The sequence below is a fragment of the Microcebus murinus genome, chromosome 8, assembly GCF_040939455.1.
Source record: "Microcebus murinus isolate Inina chromosome 8, M.murinus_Inina_mat1.0, whole genome shotgun sequence".
Lineage (NCBI taxonomy): Eukaryota > Metazoa > Chordata > Mammalia > Primates > Cheirogaleidae > Microcebus > Microcebus murinus.
This window is the reverse complement of record NC_134111.1, coordinates 107,613,486-107,635,459: the sequence shown is the minus strand read 5'-3', so window position 1 is coordinate 107,635,459 and position 21,974 is coordinate 107,613,486. Positions and strand designations below refer to the sequence as shown.

The window sequence follows — 21,974 nt, the reverse complement described above, 5'->3', positions numbered from 1 at the left end:
ACGGGCAGAGAGGGTGCTGTGTGGATCTGGCTGTGTCCTTTGACCCACGGCATACGGGCAGGCAAGGCGCAGTACGGATCTGGCTGTGTCCACTCACCCACGGCAGACGGTCAGGCAGGGCGCAGTGGGGATCTGGCTGTGTCCACTCACCCATGGAAGACGGGCAGGCAAGGCACAGTGCGGATCTTCCTGTGTCTACTCACCCACGGGAGACGGGCAGGCAGGGCGCAGTGCGGATCTGGCTGTGTCAACTCACCCACGGGGGATGGGCAGGCAGGGCTCAGTGCGGATCTGGCTGTGTCAACTCACACACGGGGGATGGGCAGGAAGGGCGCAGTGCGGATCTGGCTGTGTCCACTCACCCACGGGAGACGGGCAGGCAGGTCGCAATGTGGATCTGGCTGTGTCCACTCAAACACGGGGGATGGGCAGGCAGGGCGCAGTGTGGATCTGGCTGTGTCCACTCTCCCACGGGGGATGGGCAGGCAGGGCGCAGTGTGGATCTGGCTGTGTCCACTCACCCACGGGAGACGGGCAGGCAGGGCGCAGTGCGGATCTGGCTGTGTCCACTCACCCACGGCAGACGGGCAGGCAGGGCGCAGTGCGGATCTGGCTGTGTCCACTCACCCACGGCAGACGGGCAGGCAGGGCGCAGCGCGGATCTGGCTGTGTCCACTCACCCACGGGAGGCGGTCAGGCAAGGCGCAGTGTGGATCTGGCTGTGTCCACTCACCCAAGTGAGACGGGCAGAGAGGGTGCTGTGTGGATCTGGCTGTGTCCACTCACCCACGGCAGACGGGCAGGCCGGGCGAAATGCGGATCTGGCTGTGTCCACTCACCCACGGGAGGCGAGCAGGCAAGGCGCAGTGAGGAATTGGCTGTGTCCACTCACCCACGGGAGACGGGCAGAGAGTGTGCTGTGTGGATCTGGCTATGTCCACTGACCCACGGCAGACTTGCAAGTGGGCGCAGTGCGGATCTGGCTGTGTCCACTCACCCACCGCAGACGGGCCGGCAGGGCACAGTTCGGATCTGGCTGTGTCCACTCACCCACGGCAGACGGGCAGGCAGGGCGCAGTGTGGATCTGGCTGTGTCCACTCACCCACGGCAGACGGTCAGGCAGGGCGCAGTGGGGATCTGGCTGTGTCCACTCACCCACGGCAGACGGTCAGGCAGGGCGCAGTGGGGATCTGGCTGTGTCCACTCACCCACGGAAGACGGACAGGCAAGGCGCAGTGCGGATCTTCCTGTGTCTACTCACCCACGGGAGACGGGCAGGCAGGGCGCAGTGCGGATCTGGCTGTGTCAACTCACCCACGGGGGATGGGAGGCCAGGGCTCAGTGCGGATCTGGCTGTGTCAACTCACACACGGGGGATGGGCAGGAAGGGCGCAGTGCGGATCTGGCTGTGTCCACTCACCCACGGGAGACGGGCAGGCAGGGCGCAATGTGGATCTGGCTGTGTCCACTCAAACACGGGGGATGGGCAGGCAGGGCGCAGTGTGGATCTGGCTGTGTCCACTCACCCACGGGGGATGGGCAGGCAGGGCGCAGTGTGGATCTGGCTGTGTCCACACACCCACGGGAGACGGGCAGGCAGGGCGCAGTGCGGATCTGGCTGTGTCCACTCACCCACGGCAGACGGGCAGGCAGGGCGCAGTGCGGATCTGGCTGTGTCCACTCACCCACGGCAGACGGGCAGGCAGGGCGCAGTGCGGATCTGGCTGTGTCCACTCACCCACGGGAGGCGGTCAGGCAAGGCTCAGTGTGGATCTGGCTGTGTCCACTCACCTAAGTGAGACGGGCAGAGAGGGTGCTGTGTGGATCTGGCTGTGTCCACTCACCCACGGCAGACGGGCAGGCCGGGCGCAATGCGGATCTGGCTGTGTACACTCACCCACGGAAGGCGAGCAGGCAAGGTGCAGTGAGGATCTGGCTGTGTCCACTCACCCACGGGAGACGGGCAGAGAGTGTGCTGTGTGGATTTGGCTATGTCCACTGACCCACGGCAGACTTGCAAGCAGGGCGCAGTGCGGAACTGGCTGTGTCCACTCACCCACGGCAGATGGGCCGGCAGGGCACAGTTCGGATCTGGCTGTGTCCACTAACCCACGGCAGACGGGCAGGCAGGGCGCAGTGTGGATCTGGCTGTGTCCACTTACCCACGGAGACGGGCAGGCAGGGCGCAGTGCGGATCTGGCTGTGTCCACTCACCCACGGCAGACGGGCAGGCAGGGCGCAATGCGGATCTGGCTGTGTCCACTCACCCATGGGAGACGGGCAGGCAGGGCGCAGTGCGGATCTGGCTGTGTCCACTAAGCCAGGGGAGACGGGCAGGCAAGGTGCAATGCGATTCTGGTTGTGTCCACTCACCCACGGGAGACGGGCAGAGAGGATGCTGTGTGGATCTGCCTATGTCCACTAACCCATGGCAGACAGGCAGGCAGGGCGCAGTGCGGATCTGGCTGTGTCCACTCACCCACGGCAGACGGGCCGGCAGGGCGCAGTGCGGATCTGGCTGTGTCCACTCACCCACGGGAGACGGGCAGGCAGGGCGCAGTGTGGATCTGGCTGTGTCCACTCACACACGGGGGATGGGCAGGCAGGGCGCAGTGTGGATCTGGCTGTGTCCACTCACCCACGGGTGACAGGCAGGCAGGGCGCAGTGCGGATCTGGCTGTGTCCACTCACCCACGGGAGACGGGCAGAGAGGGTGCTGTTTGGATCTTTCTATGTCCGCTGACTCACGGCAGACGGGCAGGCAGTGCGCAGTGCGGATCTGGCTGTGTCCACTCACCCAGGGGAGACGGGCAGGCAAGGCGCAGTGTGGATCTGGCTGTGTCCCCTCACCCACGGGAGACGGGCAGAGAGGGTGCTGTGTGGATCTGGCTATGTCCACTGACCCACGGCAGACGGGCAGGCAGGGCGCAGTGCAGATCTGGCTGTGTCCACTCACCCACGGGAGGCGGTCAGGCAAGGCGCAGTGTGGATCTGGCTGTGTCCACTCACCCACGGGAGACGGGCAGAGTGGGTGCTGTGCGGATCTGGCTGTGTCCACTCACCCACGGGAGACGGGCAGAGAGGGTGCTGTGTGGATCTGGCTATGTCCACTGACCCACAGGAGACAGGCAGGCAGGGCGCAGTGCGGATCTGGCTGTGTCCACTCACCCACGGGAGGCGGGCAGGCAAGGCGCAGTGTGGATCTGGCTGTGTCCACTCACCCATGGGAGACGGGCAGAGAGGGTGCTGTGTGGATCTGGCTATGACCACTGACCCATGGCAGACGGGCAGGCAGGGCGCAGTGCGGATCTGGCTGTGTCCACTCACCCACGGCAGACGGTAAGGCAGGGTGCAGTGCGGATCTGGCTGTGTCCACTCACCCACGGGAGACGGGCAGTCAGGGCGCAGTGCGGATCTGGCTATGTCCACTCACCCACGGGAGACGGGCAAGCAGGGCGCAGTGCGGATCTGGCTGTGTCCACTCACTCACGGGAGACGGGCAGGCAAGGCGCAGTGTGGATCTGGCTGTGTCCACTCACCCACGGGAAACGGACAGACAGGGCGCTGTTTGGATCTGGCTATGTCCACTGACTCACGACAGACGGGCAGGCAGGGCGCAGTGCGGATGTGGCTGTGTCCAATCACCCACGGCCGACGGGCAGGCAGTGCGCAGTTCGGATCTGGCTGTGTCCACTCACCCATGGCAGACGGACAGGCAGGGCGCAGTGTGGATCTGGCTGTGTCCACTCACCCACGAGAGACGGGCAGGCAGGGCGCAGTGCGGATCTGGCTGTGTCCACTCACCCACGGCAGACAGGCAGGCAAGGCGCAGTGCTGATGTGGCTGTGTCCACTCACCCTCGGGAGACGGGCAGGCAGGCCGCAGTGCGGATCTGGCTGTGTCCACTCACCCATGGGAGATGGGCAGGCAGGACGCAGTGCGGATCTGGCTGTGTCCACACACCCACGGCAGACGGTCAGGCAGGGCGCAGTGCGTATCTGGCTGTGTCCACTCACCCACGGGTGACGGGTAGGCAATGTGCAGTGTGGATCTGGCTGTGTCCACTACCAACGGGAGACGGGTAGAGAGGGTGATGTGTGGATCTGGCCATGTCCACTGACCCACGGCAGACGGGCAGACAGGGTGTAGTGTGGATCTGGCTGTGTCCACTCTTCCACGGTAGAGGGCCATGCAGGGCGCAGTGCGGATCTGGATGTGTCCACTCACCCACGGGAGACGGGCAGGCCGGGCGCAGTGCGGATCTGGTTGTGTCCACTCACCCACGGCAGACGGGTAGGCAGGGCACCGTGCGGATCTGGCTGTGTCCACTCACCCACGGCAGACGGGCAGGCAGGGCGCAGCGCGGATCTGGCTGTGTCCACTCACCCACGGGAGGCGGTCAGGCAAGGCGCAGTGTGGATCTGGCTGTGTCCACTCACCCAAGTGAGACGGGCAGAGAGGGTGCTGTGTGGATCTGGCTGTGTCCACTCACCCACGGCAGACGGGCAGGCCGGGCGCAATGCGGATCTGGCTGTGTCCACTCACCCACGGGAGGCGAGCAGGCAAGGCGCAGTGAGGATCTGGCTGTGTCCACTCACCCACGGGAGACGGGCAGAGAGTGTGCTGTGTGGATCTGGCTATGTCCACTGACCCACGGCAGACTTGCAAGCAGGGCGCAGTGCGGATCTGGCTGTGTCCACTCACCCACGGCAGACGGGCCGGCAGGGCACAGTTCGGATCTGGCTGTGTCCACTAACCCACGGAGACGGGCAGGCAGGGCGCAGTGCAGATCTGGCTGTGTCCACTCACCCACGGCAGACGGGCAGGCAGGGCGCAATGCGGATCTGGCTGTGTCCACTCACCCACGGCAGACGGGCAGCCAGGGCGCAGTGCGGATCTGGCTGTGTCCACTAATCCAGGGGAGACGGGCAGGCAAGGTGCAATGCGATTCTGGTTGTGTCCACTCACCCACGGGAGACGGGCAGAGAGGATGCTGTGTGGATCTGCCTATGTCCACTAACCCATGGCAGACGGGCAGGCAGGGCGCAGTGCGGATCTGGCTGTGTCCACTCACCCACGGCAGACAGGCCGGCAGGGCGCAGTGCGGATCTGGCTGTGTCCACTCACCCACGGGAGACGGGCAGGCAGGGCGCAGTGCGGATCTGGCTGTGTCCACTCAACCACGGGAGGCGGTCAGGCAAGGCGCAGTGTGGATCTGGTTGTGTCCACTCACCCACGGGAGACGGGCAGAGAGGGTGCTGTGTGGATCTGGCTGTGTCCACTCACCCACGGGAGACGGGCAGAGAGGGTGCTGTGTGGATCTGGCTATGTCCACTGACCCACGGGAGACAGGCAGGCAGGGCGCAATGCGGATCTGGCTGTGTCCACTCACCCACGGGAGGCGGGCAGGCAAGGCGCAGTGTGGATCTGGCTGTGTCCACTCACCCATGGGAGACGGGCAGAGAGGGTGCTGTGTGGATCTGGCTATGACCACTGACCCATGGCAGACGGGCAGGCAGGGCGCAGTGCGGATCTGGCTGTGTCCACTCACCCACGGCAGACGGTAAGGCAGGGTGCAGTGCGGATCTGGCTGTGTCCACTCACCCACGGGAGACGGGCAGTCAGGGCGCAGTGCGGATCTGGCTATGTCCACTCACCCACGGGAGACGAGCAAGCAGGGCGCAGTGCGGATCTGGCTGTGTCCACTCACCCACGGGAGACGGGCAGGCAAGGCGCAGTGTGGATCTGGCTGTGTCCACTCACCCACGGGAAACGGACAGACAGGGCGCTGTTTGGATCTGGCTATGTCCACTGACTCACGACAGACGGGCAGGCAGGGCGCAGTGCGGATGTGGCTGTGTCCAATCACCCACGGCCGACGGGCAGGCAGTGCGCAGTTCGGATCTGGCTGTGTCCACTCACCCACGGCAGACGGACAGGCAGGACGCAGTGTGGATCTGGCTGTGTCCACTCACCCACGAGAGACGGGCAGGCAGGGCGCAATGCGGATCTGGCTGTGTCCACTCACCCACGGCAGACGGGCAGGCAGGGCGCAGTGCGGATCTGGCTGTGTCCACTCACCCAGGGAAGACAGGCAGGCAAGGCGTAGTGCTGATCTGGCTGTGTCCACTCACCCTCGGGAGACGGGCAGGCAGGGCGCAGTGCGGATCTGGCTGTGTCCACTCACCCACGGGCGACGGGCAGAGACGGTGCTGTGTGGATCTGGCTATGTCCACTGACCCACGGCACACGGGCAGGCAGGGCGCTGTACGGATCTGGCTGTTTCCACTCACCTACGGCAGGCGGTCAGGCAGGGCACAGGGCGGATCTGGCTGTGTCCACTCACTCAGGGGAGATGGGCAGGCAGGGCGCAGTGTGGATCTGGTTGTGTCCACTCACCCACGGCAGACGGGTAGGCAGGGCACGGTGCGGATCTGGCTGTGTCCACTCACCTAAGGCAGACGGGCAGGCAGGGCGCAGTGCGGATCTGGCTGTGTCCACTCACCCACGGGAGACGGGCAGGCAAGGCGCAGTGCGGATCTGGCTGTGTCCACTCACCCACGGGCGACGGACAGAGACGGTGCTGTGTGGATCTGGCTATGTCCACTGACCCACGGCACACGGGCAGGCAGGGCGCTGTACGGATCTGTCTGTGTCCACTCACCTACGGCAGGCGGTCAGGCAGGGCGCAGGGCGGATCTGTCTGTGTCCACTCACCCACGGGAGATGGGCAGGCAGGGCGCAGTGCGGATCTGGTTGTGTCCACTCACCCACGGCAGACGGGTAGGCAGGGCACCGTGCGGATCTTGCTGTGTCCACTCACCCAAGGCAGACGGGCAGGCAGGGCGCAGTGCGGATCTGGCTGTGTCCACTCACCCACGAAAGACGGGCAGGCAAGGCGCAGTGCGGATCTGGCTGTGTCCACTCACCAACGGCAGACGGGCAGAGAGGGTGCTGTGTGGATCTGGCTATGTCCACTCACCGACGGCAGACGGGCAGGCAAGGCGCAGTGTGGATCTGGCTGTGTCCACTCACCCACGGGAGACGGGCAAAGAGGGTGCTGTGTGGATCTGGCTATGTCCACGGACCGACGGCAGACGGGCAGGCAGGGCGCAGTGCGGATCTGGCTGTGTCCACTCACTCACGGGAGACGGGCAGGCAGGGCGCAGTGCGGATCTGGCTGTGTCCACTCACCCATGGGAGATGGGCAGGCAGGACGCAGTGCGGATCTGGCTGTGTCCACACACCCACGGCAGACGGTCAGGCAGGGCGCAGTGCGTATCTGGCTGTTTCCACTCACCCACGGGAGACGGGTAGGCAATGCGCAGTGTGGATCTGGCTGTGTCCACTACCCACGGGAGACGGGTTGAGAGGGTGATGTGTGGATCTGGCCATGTCCACTGACCCACGGCAGACGGGCAGGCAGGGTGCAGTGTGGATCTGGCTGTGTCCACTCTTCCACGGTAGAGGGGCATGCAGGGAGCAGTGCGGATCTGGCTGTGTCCACTCACCCACGGGAGACGGGCAGACAGGGCGCAGTGCGGATCTGGCTGTGTCCACTCACCCATTGGAGACGGGCAGGCAGGGCGCAGTGCGGATCTGGCTGTGTCCACTCACCCAGGGGAGACGGGCAGGCAAGGCGCAGTGTGGATCTGGCTGTGTCCACTCACCCACGGGAGATGGGTAGAGAGGGTGCTGTGTGGATCTGGCTATGTCCACTGACCCACGGCAGACGGGCAGGCAGGGCGCAGTGCGGATCTGGCTGTGTCCACTCACCCACGGGAGACGGGCAGGCAGGGCGCAGTGCGGATCTGGCTGTGTCCACTCACCCACGGGAGACGGGCAGGCAGGGCGCAGTGTGGATCTGGCTGTGTCCACTAACCCACGGGAAACGGGCAGAGACGGTGCTGTGTGGATCTGGCTATGTCCACTGACCCATGGCACACGGGCAGGCAGGGCGCTGTACGGATCTGGCTGTTACCACTCACCTACGGCAGGCGGTCAGGCAGGGCGCAGGGCAGATCTGGCTGTGTCCACTCACCCACGGGAGATGGGCAGGCAGGGCACAGTGCGGATCTGGTTGTGTCCACTCACCCACGGCAGACGGGTAGGCAGGGCACCGTGCGGATCTGGCTGTGTCCACTCACCCAAGGCAGACGGGCAGGCAGGGCGCAGTGCGGATCTGGCTGTGTCCACTCACCCACGGGTGACGGGCAGAGACGGTGCTGTGTGGATCTGGCTATGTCCACTGACCCACGGCACACGGGCAGGCAGGGCGCTGTACGGATCTGGCTGTTTCCACTCACCTACGGCAGGCGGTCAGGCAGGGCGCAGGGCGGATCTGGCTGTGTCCACTCACCCACGGGAGATGGGCAGGCAGGGCGCAGTGCGGATCTGGCTGTGTCCACTCACCCAAGGCAGACGGGCAGGCAGGGCGCAGTGCGGATCTGGCTGTGTCCACTCACCCACGAAAGACGGGCAGGCAAGGCGCAGTGCGGATCTGGCTGTGTCCACTCACCCACGGCAGACGGGCAGAGAGGATGCTGTGTGGATCTGGCTATGTACACTCACCCACGGCAGACGGGCAGGCAAGGCGCAGTGTGGATCTGGCTGTGTCCACTCACCCACGGGAGACGGGCAAAGAGGGTGCTGTGTGGATCTGGCTATGTCCACGGACCGACGGCAGACGGGCAGGCAGGGCGCAGTGCGGATCTGGCTGTGTCCACTCACCCACGGCAGACGGGCAGGCAGGGCGCAGTGCGCATCTGGCTGTGTCCACTCACCCACGGGAGATGGGCAGGCAGGGTGCAGTGCGGATCTGGCTGTGTCCACACACCCACGGCAGATGGTCAGGCAGTGCGCAGTGCGTATCTGGCTGTGTCCACTCTCCCACGGGAGACGGGTAGGCAATGCGCAGTGTGGATCTGGCTTTGTCCACTACCCACGGGAGACGGGTAGAGAGGGTGATGTGTGGATCTGGCCATGTCCACTGACCCACGGCAGACGGGCACTCAGGGCGCAGTGCGGATCTGGCTGTGTCCCCTCTTCCACGGGAGAGGGGCATGCAGGGCGCAGTGCGGATCTGGCTGTGTCCACTCACCCACGGGAGACGGGAGGCAGGGCGCAGTGCGGATCTGGCTCTGTCCACTCACCCGGGGGAGACGGGAAGGCAAGGCGCAGTGTGGATCTGGCTGTGTCCACTCACCCACGGGAGACGGGCAGAGAGGGTGCTGTGTGGATCTGGCTATGTCCACTGACCCACGCCAGACGGGCAGGCAGGGCGCAGTGCGGATCTGGCTGTGTCCACTCACCCACGGCAGACTGTCAGGCAGGGCGCAGTGCGGATCTGGCTGTGTCCACTCACCCACGGGAGACGGGCAGGCAGGGCGCAGTGCGGATCTGGCTGTGTCCAGTCACCCATGGGAGACGGGCAGGCAGGGCGCAGTGCGGATCTGGCGGTGTCCACTCACCCAGGGGAGACGGGCAGGCAAGGCGCAGTGTGGATCTGGCTGTGTCCACTCACCCACGGGAGACGGGCAGAGAGGGTGCTGTGTGGATCTGGCTATGTCCACTGACCCACGGCAGACGGGCAGGCAGGGCGCAGTGCGGATCTGACTGTGTCCACTCACCCACGGCAGACGGGCAGGCAGGGCGCAGTGCGGATCTGGCTGTGTCCACTCACCTACGGGAGACCAGCAGGCAAGGCGCAGTGCGGATCTGGCTGTGTCCACTCACCCACGGGAGACGGGCAGGCAGGGTGCACTGCGGATCTGGCTGTGTCCACACACCCACGGGAGACGGGCAGGCAGGGCGCAGTGCGGATCTGGCTGTGTCCTCTCACACTCGGGAGAAGGGCAGGCAGGGCGCAGTGCGGATCTGTCTGTGTCCACTGACCCACGGGAGGCGGGCAGGCAAGGCGCAGTGTGGATCTGGCTGTGTCCACTCACCCACGGGAGACGGGCAGAGAGGGTGCTGTGTGGATCTGGCTATGTCCACTGACCCTCGGCAGACGGGTAGGCAGGGCGCAGTGCGGATCTGGCTGTGTCCAATCACTCACGGCAGACAGGCAGGCAGGGCGCAGTGTGGATCTGACTGTGTCCACTCATCCACGGGAGACGGGCAGGCAAGGCGCAGTGCGGATCTGGCTGTGTCCACTCACCCACGGGAGACGGGCAGGCAAGGCGCAGTGTGGAACTGGCTGTGTCCACTCACCCACGGCAGACGGGCAGAGAGGGTGCTGTGTGGATCTGGCTATGTCCACTGACCCATGGCAGACGGGCAGGCAGGGCGCAGTACGGATCTGGCTGTGTCCACTCACCCACGGCAGACGGTCAGGCAGGGCGCAGTGTGGATCTGGCGGTGTCCACTCACCCACGGCAGACGGGTAGGCAAGGCGCAGTGTGGATCTGGCTGTGTCCACTCACCCACGGGAGACGGGCAGAGAGGGTGCTGTGTGGATCTGGCTATGTCCACTGACCCACGGGAGACGGGCTGGCAGGGCGCAGTGCGGATCTGGCTGTGTCCACTCACCCACGGCAGACGGCCAGGCAAGGCGCAGTGTGGATCTGGCTGTGTCCACTTACCCACGGGAGACGTGCAGGCAGGGCGCAGTGCGGATCTGGCTGTGTCCACTCACCCACGGCAGACGGTCAGGCAGGGCGCAGTGCGGATCTGGATGTGTCCACTCACCCACGGGAGACGGGCAGGCAAGGCGCAGTGCGAATCTGGCAGTGTCCATTCACCCACGGCAGACGGGCAGGCAGGGTGCAGTGCGGATCTGGCTGTGTCCACTCACCCACGGGAGACGGCAGAGAGGGTGCTGTGTGGATCTGGCTTTGTCCACTGATCCACGGCAGACGGGAAGGCAGGGCGCAGTGCGGATCTGGCTGTGTCCACTCACCCACGGCAGACGGGCAGGCAGGGTGCAGTGCAGATCTGGCTGTGTCCACTCACCCACGGGAGACCGGCAGGCAAGGCACAGTGTTGATCTAGCTGTGTCCACTCACCCATGGGATACGGGCAGAGAGGGTGCTGTGTGGATCTGGCTATGTCCACTGACCCACGGCAAACGGGCAGGCAGGGCGCAGTGCGGATCTGGCTGTGTCCACTCACCCACGGCAGACGGAGAGTCAGGGCGCAGTGTGGATCTGGCTGTGTCCACACACCCGGGGTAGACGGGTAGTGAGGGTGCAGTGTGGATCTGTCTGTGTCCACTCACCCACCGGGGACGGGCAGTGAGGGCTCAGTGTGGATCTGGCTGTGTCCACTCACTCACGGGAGACGAGTAGTGAGAGCTCAGTGTGGATCTGGCTGTGTCCACTCACTCACGGGAGACGGGCAGTGAGGGCTCAGTGTGGATCTGGCTGTGTCCACTCACTCACGGGAGACGGGCAGTGAGTGCACAGTGTGGATCTGGCTGTGTCCACTCATCCACGGGTGAGGGGCAGGCAGGGAACAGTTTGGATTTGGCTGTGTCCACATTCCCACGGGAGACCGGCAGTGAGTGCGCAGTGTGGATCTGGCTATGTCCACTCACCCACGGGAGATGTCCAGGCAAGGCACAGTGTGGATCTGGCTGTGTCCACTCACCCAAAGGAGACGGATACAGAGAATGCTGTGTGGATCTGGCTATGTTCACTGACCCACGGCAAACGGGCAGGCAGGGCGCAGTGCGGATCTGGCTGTGTCCACTCACCCACGGCAGACGGTCAGTCAGGGCGCAGTGCGGATCTGGCTGTGACCACTCACCCACGGGAGATGGGCAGGCAAGGCGCAGTATAGATGTGGCTGTGCCCACTCACACACGGGAGACGGGCAGGAAGGGCGTAGTGTGGATGTGGCTGTGTCCATTCACACATCTGTGACGGGCAGGCAGGGCGCAGTTTGGAACTGGCAGTGTCCACAACCACCACCAGAGACGGGCAGGCAGGACTCTGTGTGGATGTGCCTGTCTTCACTCAGCCACGGAAGATGGGCAGGCAGGGCGCAGTGTGGAAATGGCAGTGTCTACTCACCCACGGGAGATGGGCAGGCAGGGCGCTGAGTGGATCTGGCTGTTTCCACACACCCATGGGATACGGTCAGGCAGGGCGCAGTGTGGAACTAGCTGTGTCCACACACGCACTGGAGACGGGCAGGCAGGGCACTGTGTGCAACTGGCTGTGACCACACACCCACAGTAGATGGGCAGGCAGGGCGCAGTGTAGATCTGGCTGTGTCCACTCACTCACTGGAGATGGGCAGGCTGGGTGCCATGTGCATCTGACTGTGTCCACACACCCATGGGAGACGGGCAGGCTGGGCGTCGTGTGGATCCGGCTGTGTGCACAGACCCATGTGAGACTGCCAGGCAGGGTTCTGTGTGGGACTCGCTGTGTCCACACACCCACGGGAGACGGTCATGCAGAGTGCAGTGTGGTTCTGGCCGTGTCCACATACCCATGGGAGACGGGCAGGCAGGGTGCTGTGTGTATCTGGCTGTGTCCACTCACCCATGGGAGACGGGCAGGCAGGGTGCAGTGTGGATCTTGCTGTGTCCACTCACCCACGGGAGACGGGCAGGCAGGGCGCTGCGTGTATCTGGCTGTGTCCACACACCCATGGGAGACGTGCAGGCTGGGTGCCGTGTGGATCTGGTTGTGTCGACACACTCATGAGAGACGGGCAGGCAGGGCACTGTGAGGATCTGGCTATGTCCACTACCCCACGGGAGAGGGGCAGGCAGGTCGCAGCACTGTGTGGATCTGGCTGTGTCTACTCACCCACGGGAGACGGGCAGGCAGGGCGCTGTATGGATCTGCCTGTGTCTACTCACCCACGGGGGACGGGCAGGCAGGGCGCAGTGCGGATCTGGCTGTGTCCACTCAACCACAGGAGACGGGCAGGTAGGGCACAGTGTGGATCTTGCCGTGTCCACACACTCATGGGAGATGGGCAGGAAGGGCCCAGTGTTGAACTGGCTGGTTCCACTCACCCAGGGTTGTCGGGCAGACAGGGCGCAGTGTGGAACTGGTGTGTCCACACACCCACGGTAAACGGGAGGCAGGGCGCAGTGTGGATGTGGCTGTGTCCACTCACCCACGGGAGACGGGCAGGCAGAGCGCAGTGTGGAACTTGCTGTGTCCACACACCCACCGGAGACGGGCAGGTAGGGCGCTGTGTGGAACTGGCTGTGTCCACACACCCATGGGAGATGGTCAGGCAAGGTGCTTTGTGGATGTGGCTGTGTCCACTCAACAATGGGAGATGGGCAGGCTGGGTGCCGTGTGTATCTGGCTCTGTCCACTCACCCACGGGAGATGAGCAGGCAGCACGCAGTGTGGATCCTGCTGTTTCCACTCACCCATGGGAGACAGGCAGGGCGCAGTGTCGATCTGACTGTGTCCACTCACACATGGGTGATGGGCAGGCAGAGCTCTGTGTGGATCTGGCTTTGTCCACACACCCACCGGAGACGGGAAGGCAGGGCGCTGTTTGGATCTGGGTGTGTCCACTTACCCATGGGATACGGTCAGGCAGGGCTCTGTGTGGAACTGGCTGTGTCCACTCACCCACAGGAGACAGGGAGGCAGGGCGCAGTGTCGATCTTGCCGTGTCCACACACCCACGGGAGACGGGGAGGCAGGGCGCAGTGTGGATGTGGCTGTGTCCACTCACCCACGGGAGACGGGAAGGCAGGGCGCAGTGTAGATCTGGCTGTTTCCACTGACCCACAGTAGACGGGCAGGCAGGGCGGTGTGTGGATGTGGCTGTGTCCACTCACGCATGGGAGACGGGCAGGCTGGGCGCCATGTGGAAGTTGCCGTGTACACACACTCACGGGAGACGGGCAGGGAGGGCGCTATGTGGATCTGGCTCTGTCCACTCACCCACGGCAGACGGGCAGGCAGGGCGCTGTGTGGAACATGCTGTGTCCACACATCCATGGGAGATGGTCAGAAAGGGTGCTGTGTGGATGTGGCTGTGTCCACTCACCCACGGGAGCCGGGCAGGCAGGGCGCTGTGTGGAACTGGCTGTGTCCACACACCCATGTGAGACGGTCAGCCAGGGTGCTGTGCGGATGCGGCTGTGTCCACTCACCCACGGGATTCGGGCAGGCTGGGCGCCGTGTGGATCTGGTTGTGTCGACACAGTCATGGGAGATGGGCAGGCAGGGCGCTGTGTGGATCTGGCTGTGTCCACACACCCACCAGAGACGGGCAGGCAGGGCGCTGTGTGGATCTGGCTGTGTCCACTCACCCATGGGAGACGGGCAGGCAGGGCGCTGTGTGGATCTGGCTGTGTCCACACACCCACCGGAGACGGGCATGCAGGGCACTGTGTAGATCTGTCTGTGTCCACTCACCCATGGGAGATGGGCAGGCAGGTCGCTGTGTGGATATGGCTGTGTCCACACACCCACCGGAGACGGGCAGGCAGGGTGCTGTGTGGATCTGGCTGTGTCCACTCACACATGGTTGACGGGCAAGCAGGGCGCAGTGTGGAAATGGCTGTGTACACACACCCACAAGAGACGGGCAGGCAGGGTGCTGTGTGGATGTGGCTATCTCCACTCACCCACAGGAGACTGGCAGGCAGGGCGCAGTGTGGAACTGGCTGTGTCCACTCACCCATGGGAGATGGGCAGGCAGGGCGCAGTGTGGAACTGGCTGTGTCTACTCACCCACGGGAGATGGTCAGGCAGGGTGCTGTGTGGATGTGGCTGTGTCAACACACCCACGGGAGACGGGCAGGCTGGGAGCCGTGTGGATCTGGCTGTGTCCACACACAAACGGGAGACGGGCATGCAGGGCGCAGTGTACATCTGGCTGTGTCCACTCACGCATGGGTGACGAGAAAGCAGAGCGCAGTGTGGAACTGGCTATGTCCACACACCTACGGGAGACGGTCAGGCAGTGCTCTGTGTGGAATTGACTGTGTCCACACAAGCACGGGAGACGAGCAGGCCGGGCGCAGTGTGGAACTGACTGTGTCCACACAAACACGGGAGACGAGCAGGCCGGGCGCAGTGTGGATCTAGCTGTGTCCACTCACCCATGGGTGACGGGCAGGCTAGGCGCAGTGTGGAACTGGCTGTGTCCACTCACCCATGGGAGACGGGCATGCAGGGCGCAGTACGGATGTGGAGGTGTCCACTCACCAAAAGGAGATGGGCAGGCAGGGCTCTGTGTGGAACTGGCTGTGTCCACTTACTCACGGGAGACGGGCAGGCAGGGCGTCGTGTGGATGTGGCTGTGTCCAAAAACCCAAGGGAGACGGTCAGGCAGGGCACAGTGTGGATGTGGCTGTGTCCACTCAACCATGGGAGACGGGCAGGCTGTTCGCCGTGTGGATCTGGCTGTGTCCACTCACCCACGGGAGATGGGCAGGCAGGGCACAGTGTGGATCTGGCTGAGTCCACTCACCCATGGGTGATGAACAGGCAGGGCACAGTGTGGAACTGGTTGTGTCAACACACGCACCGGAGACGTGCAGGTAGGACTCTGTGTGGAACTGGCTGTGTCCACGCACCCATGGGAGACGGTTAGGCAGGGCGCAGTTTGGATCTTTCCGTGTCCACACACCCACGGGAGACGGGCAGGCAGGGCGCAGTGTGGATGTGGCTGTGTCCACTCACCCATGGGAGACGGGCAGGCAGGTCGCAGTGTGGATCTGGCTGTGTCCACTCACCCATGGGAGACGGGCAGGCAGGTCGCAGTGTGGATCTGGCTGTGTCCACTCACCCATGGGAGACGGGCAGGCAGGGCGTAGTGTGGATGTGGCTGTGTCCAATCACCCATGGGAGATGGGCAGGCAGGGCGCAGTGTGGATCTTGCCGTGTCCACACACCAACGGGAGAAGGGCAGGCTGGGCGCCGTGTGGATCTGGCTGTGTCCTCACACACACGGGAGACTTGCAGGCAGGGCGCAGTGTACATCTGGCTGTGTCCACTCACCCATGCGTGACGGGCAGGCAGGGCCCAGTGTGGAACTGGCTGTGTACACACCCCCACCGGAGACGGGCAGGCAGGGCGCTGTGTGGATGTGGATGTCCCCACTCACCCACGGAAGATGGGCAGGCAGGGCGCAGTGTGGAACTAGCTGTGTCTACTTACCCACGGGAGACGGGCAGGCAGGGCGCTGTGTGGATCTGGCTGTTTCCACACACCCATGGGATACGTTCAGGCAGGGCGCTGTGTGGATCTGGCTGTGTCCACTCACCCACGTGAGACTGGCAGGAAGGGTGCTGTGTGGATGTGGCTGTGTCCACTCACCCACACGAGATGGGCAGGCTGGGCACCGTGACGATCTGGCTGTGTCCACTCACCCACGGGAGACAGGCAAGCAGGGTGCAGTGTGGATCTGGCTGTGATCACTCACCCATGGGTGACGGGCAAGCAGGACGCAGTGTGGAAATGGCTGTGTCCACACACCCACCAGAGACGGGCAGGCAGGGCATGTGTGGATGTGGCTGTCTCCACTCACCCACGGGATACGGGCAGGCAGGGCACAGTGTGGAACTGGCTGTGTCTACTCACCCACGGGAGACGGTCAGGCAGGGTGCTGTGTGGATGTGGCTGTGTCAACACACCCACGGGAGACGGGCATCTGGGAGCCGTGTGGATCTGCCCTGTCCACACTCCCATGGGAGACGGGCAGGCAGGGCCCAGTGTGGAACTGGCTGTGTCCACACCCCTACCGGAGACGGACAGGCAGGGCGCTGTGTGGATGTGCCTGTCTCCACTCACCCACGGAAGGTGGGCAGGCAGGGCACAGTGTGGAACTAGCTTTGTCTACTCACCCACGGGTGATGGGCAGGCAGGGCACTGTGTGGATCTGCCTGTTTCCACACACCCATGGGATACTTTCAGGCAGGGCACTGTGTGGATCTGGCTGTGTCCACACACCCATGGGAGATGGACAGGAAGGGCGCTGTGTGGAACTTGCTGTGTCCACACACCCACCCGAGACGGGCAGGCTGGGCGTAGTGTGGAACTGGCTGTGTCCACACACCCATGGAAGACTGTCAGGCAGGGTGCTGTGTGGATGTGGCTGTGTCTACTCACCCACCGGAGTTGGGCAGGCTGGACACCGTGATGATTTGGCTGTGTCCACTCACCGATGGGAGACGGGCAGGCTGGGCGATATGGGGATCTGTCTGTGTCCACTCACCCACGGGAGATGGGCAGGCAGGGCGCAGTGTGGAACTGGCTGTGTCCACACACCCATGGGAGGCGGTCAGCCAGGGTGCTGTGTGGATGTGGCTGTGTCCACACACCCATGGGAGACGGTCAGGTAGGGCGCATTGTGGAACTTGCAATGTGCACTCTCCCACGGGAGACGGGCTGGCAGGTCACAGTGTGCATGTGGCTGTGTCCACTCACCCACGGGAGACGGGCAGGAAGGGCGCTGTGTGGATGTGGCTGTGTCCACTCACCCACGGGTGACGGGCAGGCAGGGTGCTGTGTGGATGTGGCTGTGTCCACTCACCCACCAGAGACAGGCAGTCAGGGCGCAGTGTGGAACTAGCTGTGTCCACAAACCAATGGGAGGCGGGCAGGCAGGGCTGTGTGTGGAACTTTCTGTGTCCACAGACATATGGAAAACGGGCAGACAGGGCGCAGTGTGGAACTTGCTGTATCCACTCACCCATGGGTGACATGCAGGCTGGGCTATGTGTGGAACTGTCATTGTCCACACACCCACGGGACACGGGCAGACAGGGAGCAGTGTGGAACTTGCTGTGTCCACACATCAAACAGACGGGTAGGCAGGACGCTGCGTGGACGTGGCTGTGTCTACTCACCCACGGGAGACATGTAGGCTGGGCGCCGTGTGGATTTATTGTGTCCCCTCACCCACGGGAGACGGGTGGCAGGGCGCTGTGTGGAACTTGTTGTGTCCACACACCCAGCAGAGACAGGCGGACAGGGGGCAGTGTGGATGTGACTGTGTAAACTCACCCACGGGAGACGGGCAGTCAGGGCGCAGTGTGTAACTGGTTGTGTCCACACACCAAAGGGACACAGGCAGGCAGGGCGCAGTGTGGATCAGGCTGTGTCCACTCACCCATGGGAGATGGGCAGGCCGTGCGCTGTGTCGATCTGGGTGTGTCCACACACCCATGGGGGACGGTAAGACAGGGTGCCAGAACTTTGGTCTGAGACCTCAAAATCCAGAAGCCACGCATGCTGCCGCGTGACGACGGTATCGCGGCTTGGGACAAGCCCACGGTGCGGGCTGGGGCTCCAGGCACCGCGGCGGGCGCTGAGGGTGTGGGTGACCCCCACCCCGGGCCGCCGCCCCGCTCCCAGAAAGGGGACAGAACAAGAGGCAAAACAAAAAAAGAAAAAAGAAGAAGCCTACGGCACCCGGTATTCCCAGGCGGTCTCCCATCCAAGTACTAACCAGGCCCAACCCTGCTTAGCTTCCGAGATCAGACGGGATCGGGCGCGTTCAGGGTGGTGTGGCCGTGGACAGCGGAGGGCGCCCCTGCCCTGCTCAAGAAGCCGAGCCTCTCTGCGCTTCCCCGCCGCCGCCTCCCGCCCCAGGCTCCGCGCCGAGCCAGGCCTGTTGAGTTTGACAGCCCGGTCCGCAGGGCTCCGAGGGACAGGGGTGACAGGCGGGGCGGGGCGGGCAGGGAGCGGCGGGCCGGGGTGGGGGGCTGTCTCTCTATACACACACACACACACACACACACACACACTCACACTCACTCACTCACACTCACACAAGATGCGCCTCCACGGCTGGACTCGCCAAGGTGGAGACCTTCCAGCCCCCTTCCTCTCCTCACCTGGCCTCCTTCACCTCCCCGCCCCCCACCCCTAGGTCTTGATCGCAACCGCCACCACCACGGCCGCCGGCGCCGCCACCGCCCATTGCGCACGCGCGGGTCGCCTGGCCTTTGACCCCAGGCAGGGGCCGCCCCCCCCACAACCCCTTTCAGCTGGGCCCCCACCCTGTGGGTGGGCTGCCGCCTATTCCCCTGGGCCAGGGCTGGGGCACAGCACATGGGGGAGGGGAGCGAGTGTATGGGGCGTCTCTCTCTCTCTCTCTCGGGATGTGTCCCATGGGTGGGATGGGGTGGCGTGGTTTAGGGGGCGCTGAAGAAATCAGTCCCCTCCATCTCCTACCTCTGGAAAACGCCCAAGCCCGTGGAGAACTGCCGGCACCGCTTCGTGGGGGCCGGGACCCTCCTCCGTGTCCTCCGGTGGCCCAGTCCAAGGGGCCTGGGCCTGGCCGGGGCTGCATTGGACCCCGACCACCCTGGCGTGTGGACTCGCTAAAAATCGGCCATTAGATATTGGATTCCAGCTTCCTGGAGGTCATTTCACTAATGAGTGCACCGGAAAGAGTTTCCTAATCCATCTGTGAGGGTGGCAACTGAAAGAGAATTTTAAAGCTGACAGAATAGGCGAGGGAAGGCATAGGAGATTTCCACACCCAGCAAGGAAGCCTTTCCCGAAATGGAAGAAAGAAACGAGCAAACAGAGACACCGGTAGCCCGCCCGGAAAAGAGTCTGCCCCTTAGAGAAAGCACCCTGACCAGGTTCACCCGTGGGTGGGTGGCGAGCTAGCGGCATTCAGAAGAGCGAGGCCCGCAGTCTGTGCGGAAGACACCTGCGCTCGGGTGTGTGTGGCGGCGCGATTCACAAGCAGCTCTAGATGTTAAACCAAGGAGAAGCCAGGGAGTTCCCAACGCCCCAGGTGTCCTCAGCCCACGACTGGCTGCTGTGGGAATGCGAAGCCCGGCTCCTTGTCTCAGAGCGGGGTTCCCAGGAGGATCAGGCTGAAGCTGGGACTTGGCCTCAAAGTGTCCCCTCGCATGGCCACCCCCTTCCCCTTCCTGCTCCTCTACTCCTGGTGCCCCTCCATCCAGGGGCCAGACCTTAAAGAGTCACCGCAAGAGAATCCTGGTCCCAAAGGAGCCTTCTGGGGGACCGGTGCTGAGAGAGGTTGTGGGCATGGCCCGCTGGGGCTCTGCCCGACCCAGGGCTGAGAGATGCCACCTCCCAGCTCTGGGTCCCTGCAGGAAGTGTTGGCAAGCACAGGGCCGGTCCTCCAAAGGCCCAGGTGCAGGGAGCCCAGGCCAAGCAGCCTGTGGAAGAAGCCACTTGCCGTGCCACCCCGGGAACAGGACTGCAGGCCCCGGCCCTTCCCACCTCCTCCTCCTCCTCCTCCTCCCCCCCGACCCCCCCCCACAGGGCACAGGGCTCAGAGACACCTCAGACTCTTGCTACCCAAAGTGCAAAGGGCATCAGTTGCTCCTCCAACCCCCCCGCCCAGCAGACCACGTTGTCCAGCCAGCCCCCGGGCCTCCCTGGGGTGCCCAGCACAAAAGTGCAGACCCCCACCGGACCCTCAATCTCAGTTTTCGGATGTTTTTGCCACTCTAAGGACCCGCAGGACAGCTGGGCCTTCGGGCAGGACAGAGAGCCCCGGAATCCGACGTGGAGAGCTGCGTGTACGTCCCCATCAGGAGGCGGTCCCCACCTCCGCGGCTCTCCCCTTGCGGGGAGCGGCAGCCCAGCCGGCAGCCGCAGGGCCTCAGGGAAGACACCAGGCTGGGCCCACGCGGCACAGCGGGGGCACGTCCCCGCACTCACGCGACTTAGGGACGGCTGCTGGAGACTGCTGCGGCCACCCTGCTGCCGGGTTTCTGGAGGGCTTCCTGGAAGCAGCGTCCACACCAAGCCCATGGAAGGCCCAGGCGACGGAGGAGCCGGTCAGGCAGGGGCCGAGGACGGTGAGAGGCCGGGCGGGCGGGAAGGAGCATGTCAGGCAGGGGCAGAGGACGGTGACAGGCCGGGCGGGGAGGAGCCGGTCAGGCGGGGGCCCAGGACAGTGACGGGCCTGGCCGGGGAGGAGTGCGTCAGGCAGGGGCAGAGGAGACGGGGGCTGGGTAAGGGTTAGGGTGACAGTTAGGGCACAATTCACAATCGCAAAGACGTGGAAGCGACCCGAGTGCCCATCCATCCAGGAGTGCATCAATAAAATGTGGCGCGTGGACACCACGGAGTGCCATTCGGCTGTGAGGAGCAGCGGTGAGGGGGCGCCTCTCGTGTTCTCCTGGCCAGAGCTGGAACCCGTTCCAGTAAGCCAGGTAGCCCAAGAATGGACACACGAGCACCACGTGAGCGCGCTCACCAGCAAATGGGTACGAACGGATGGACGCCTAAGTGGACAGAGAGGAATCACCTTCATCGGGTGGGTGTCGGGCGGGTGGGGGGAGGGGAGGGGCATACACATCCATTAGGCATGGGGTGGGTGCGCACCGACTGGGGGATGGGCGCACTTGAAGCTCTGACCCGAGGGGGGAGGCTTGGAGAGGGCAAGGCACCCGACCTTAACATTGGTACCCCCACAATACGCTGGAACAACATGAGAGGTATATGAATAAGAACACAGGGGGGGCCGGGCGCGGTGGCTCACGCCTGTAATCCTAGCTCTCTGGGAGGCCGAGGCGGGCGGATTGTTCCAGGTCAGGAGTTCGAAACCAGCCTGAGCAAGAGCGAGACCCCGTCTCCACTAAAAATAGAGAGAAATTAATTGGCCAACTAATATATATAGAAAAACACAGCCGGGCGTGGTGGTGCATGCCTGTAGTCCCAACTACTCGGGAGGCTGAGGCAGCAGGATTGCTTGAGCCCGGAGATTGAGGTTGCTGTGAGCTAGGCTGACGCCATGGCACTCACTCTAGCCTGGGCAGCAAAACGAGACTCTGTCTCAAAAAAAAAAAAAAAAAAAAGAACACAGGCGGGAGGGGGTCACGGGCAACACATGTCACCTGAATACTTGTACTCCCATCATCTGCTTGAAGAGAGAGAGAAAAGAAAATGCAATCCTAGAGGTAAGAGACACTTTTTAAAAATAATGAATCCGAAGAGAAAAGTAAAAGGAGGACTGTGGAGCAGGTCTGGGTGTGACTCCGGATCCCCCAACATCAGGTGCCACCACCAAAGATTCCTGCGTGTAGCCCATAGAACCCCAA

At 63.8% G+C, this 21,974-nt stretch overlaps 1 non-coding gene across 1 annotated transcript; it reads right to left on the bottom strand.

Annotated features, from left to right (window-relative positions):
* Window positions 1-18,339: 18,339 nt before the first annotated feature.
* Window positions 18,340-18,458, bottom strand: LOC142872400 (5S ribosomal RNA). The gene has a single exon (XR_012920664.1). It is a non-coding gene; the product is annotated as a 5S ribosomal RNA (ribosomal RNA).
* Window positions 18,459-21,974: the final 3,516 nt, after the last annotated feature.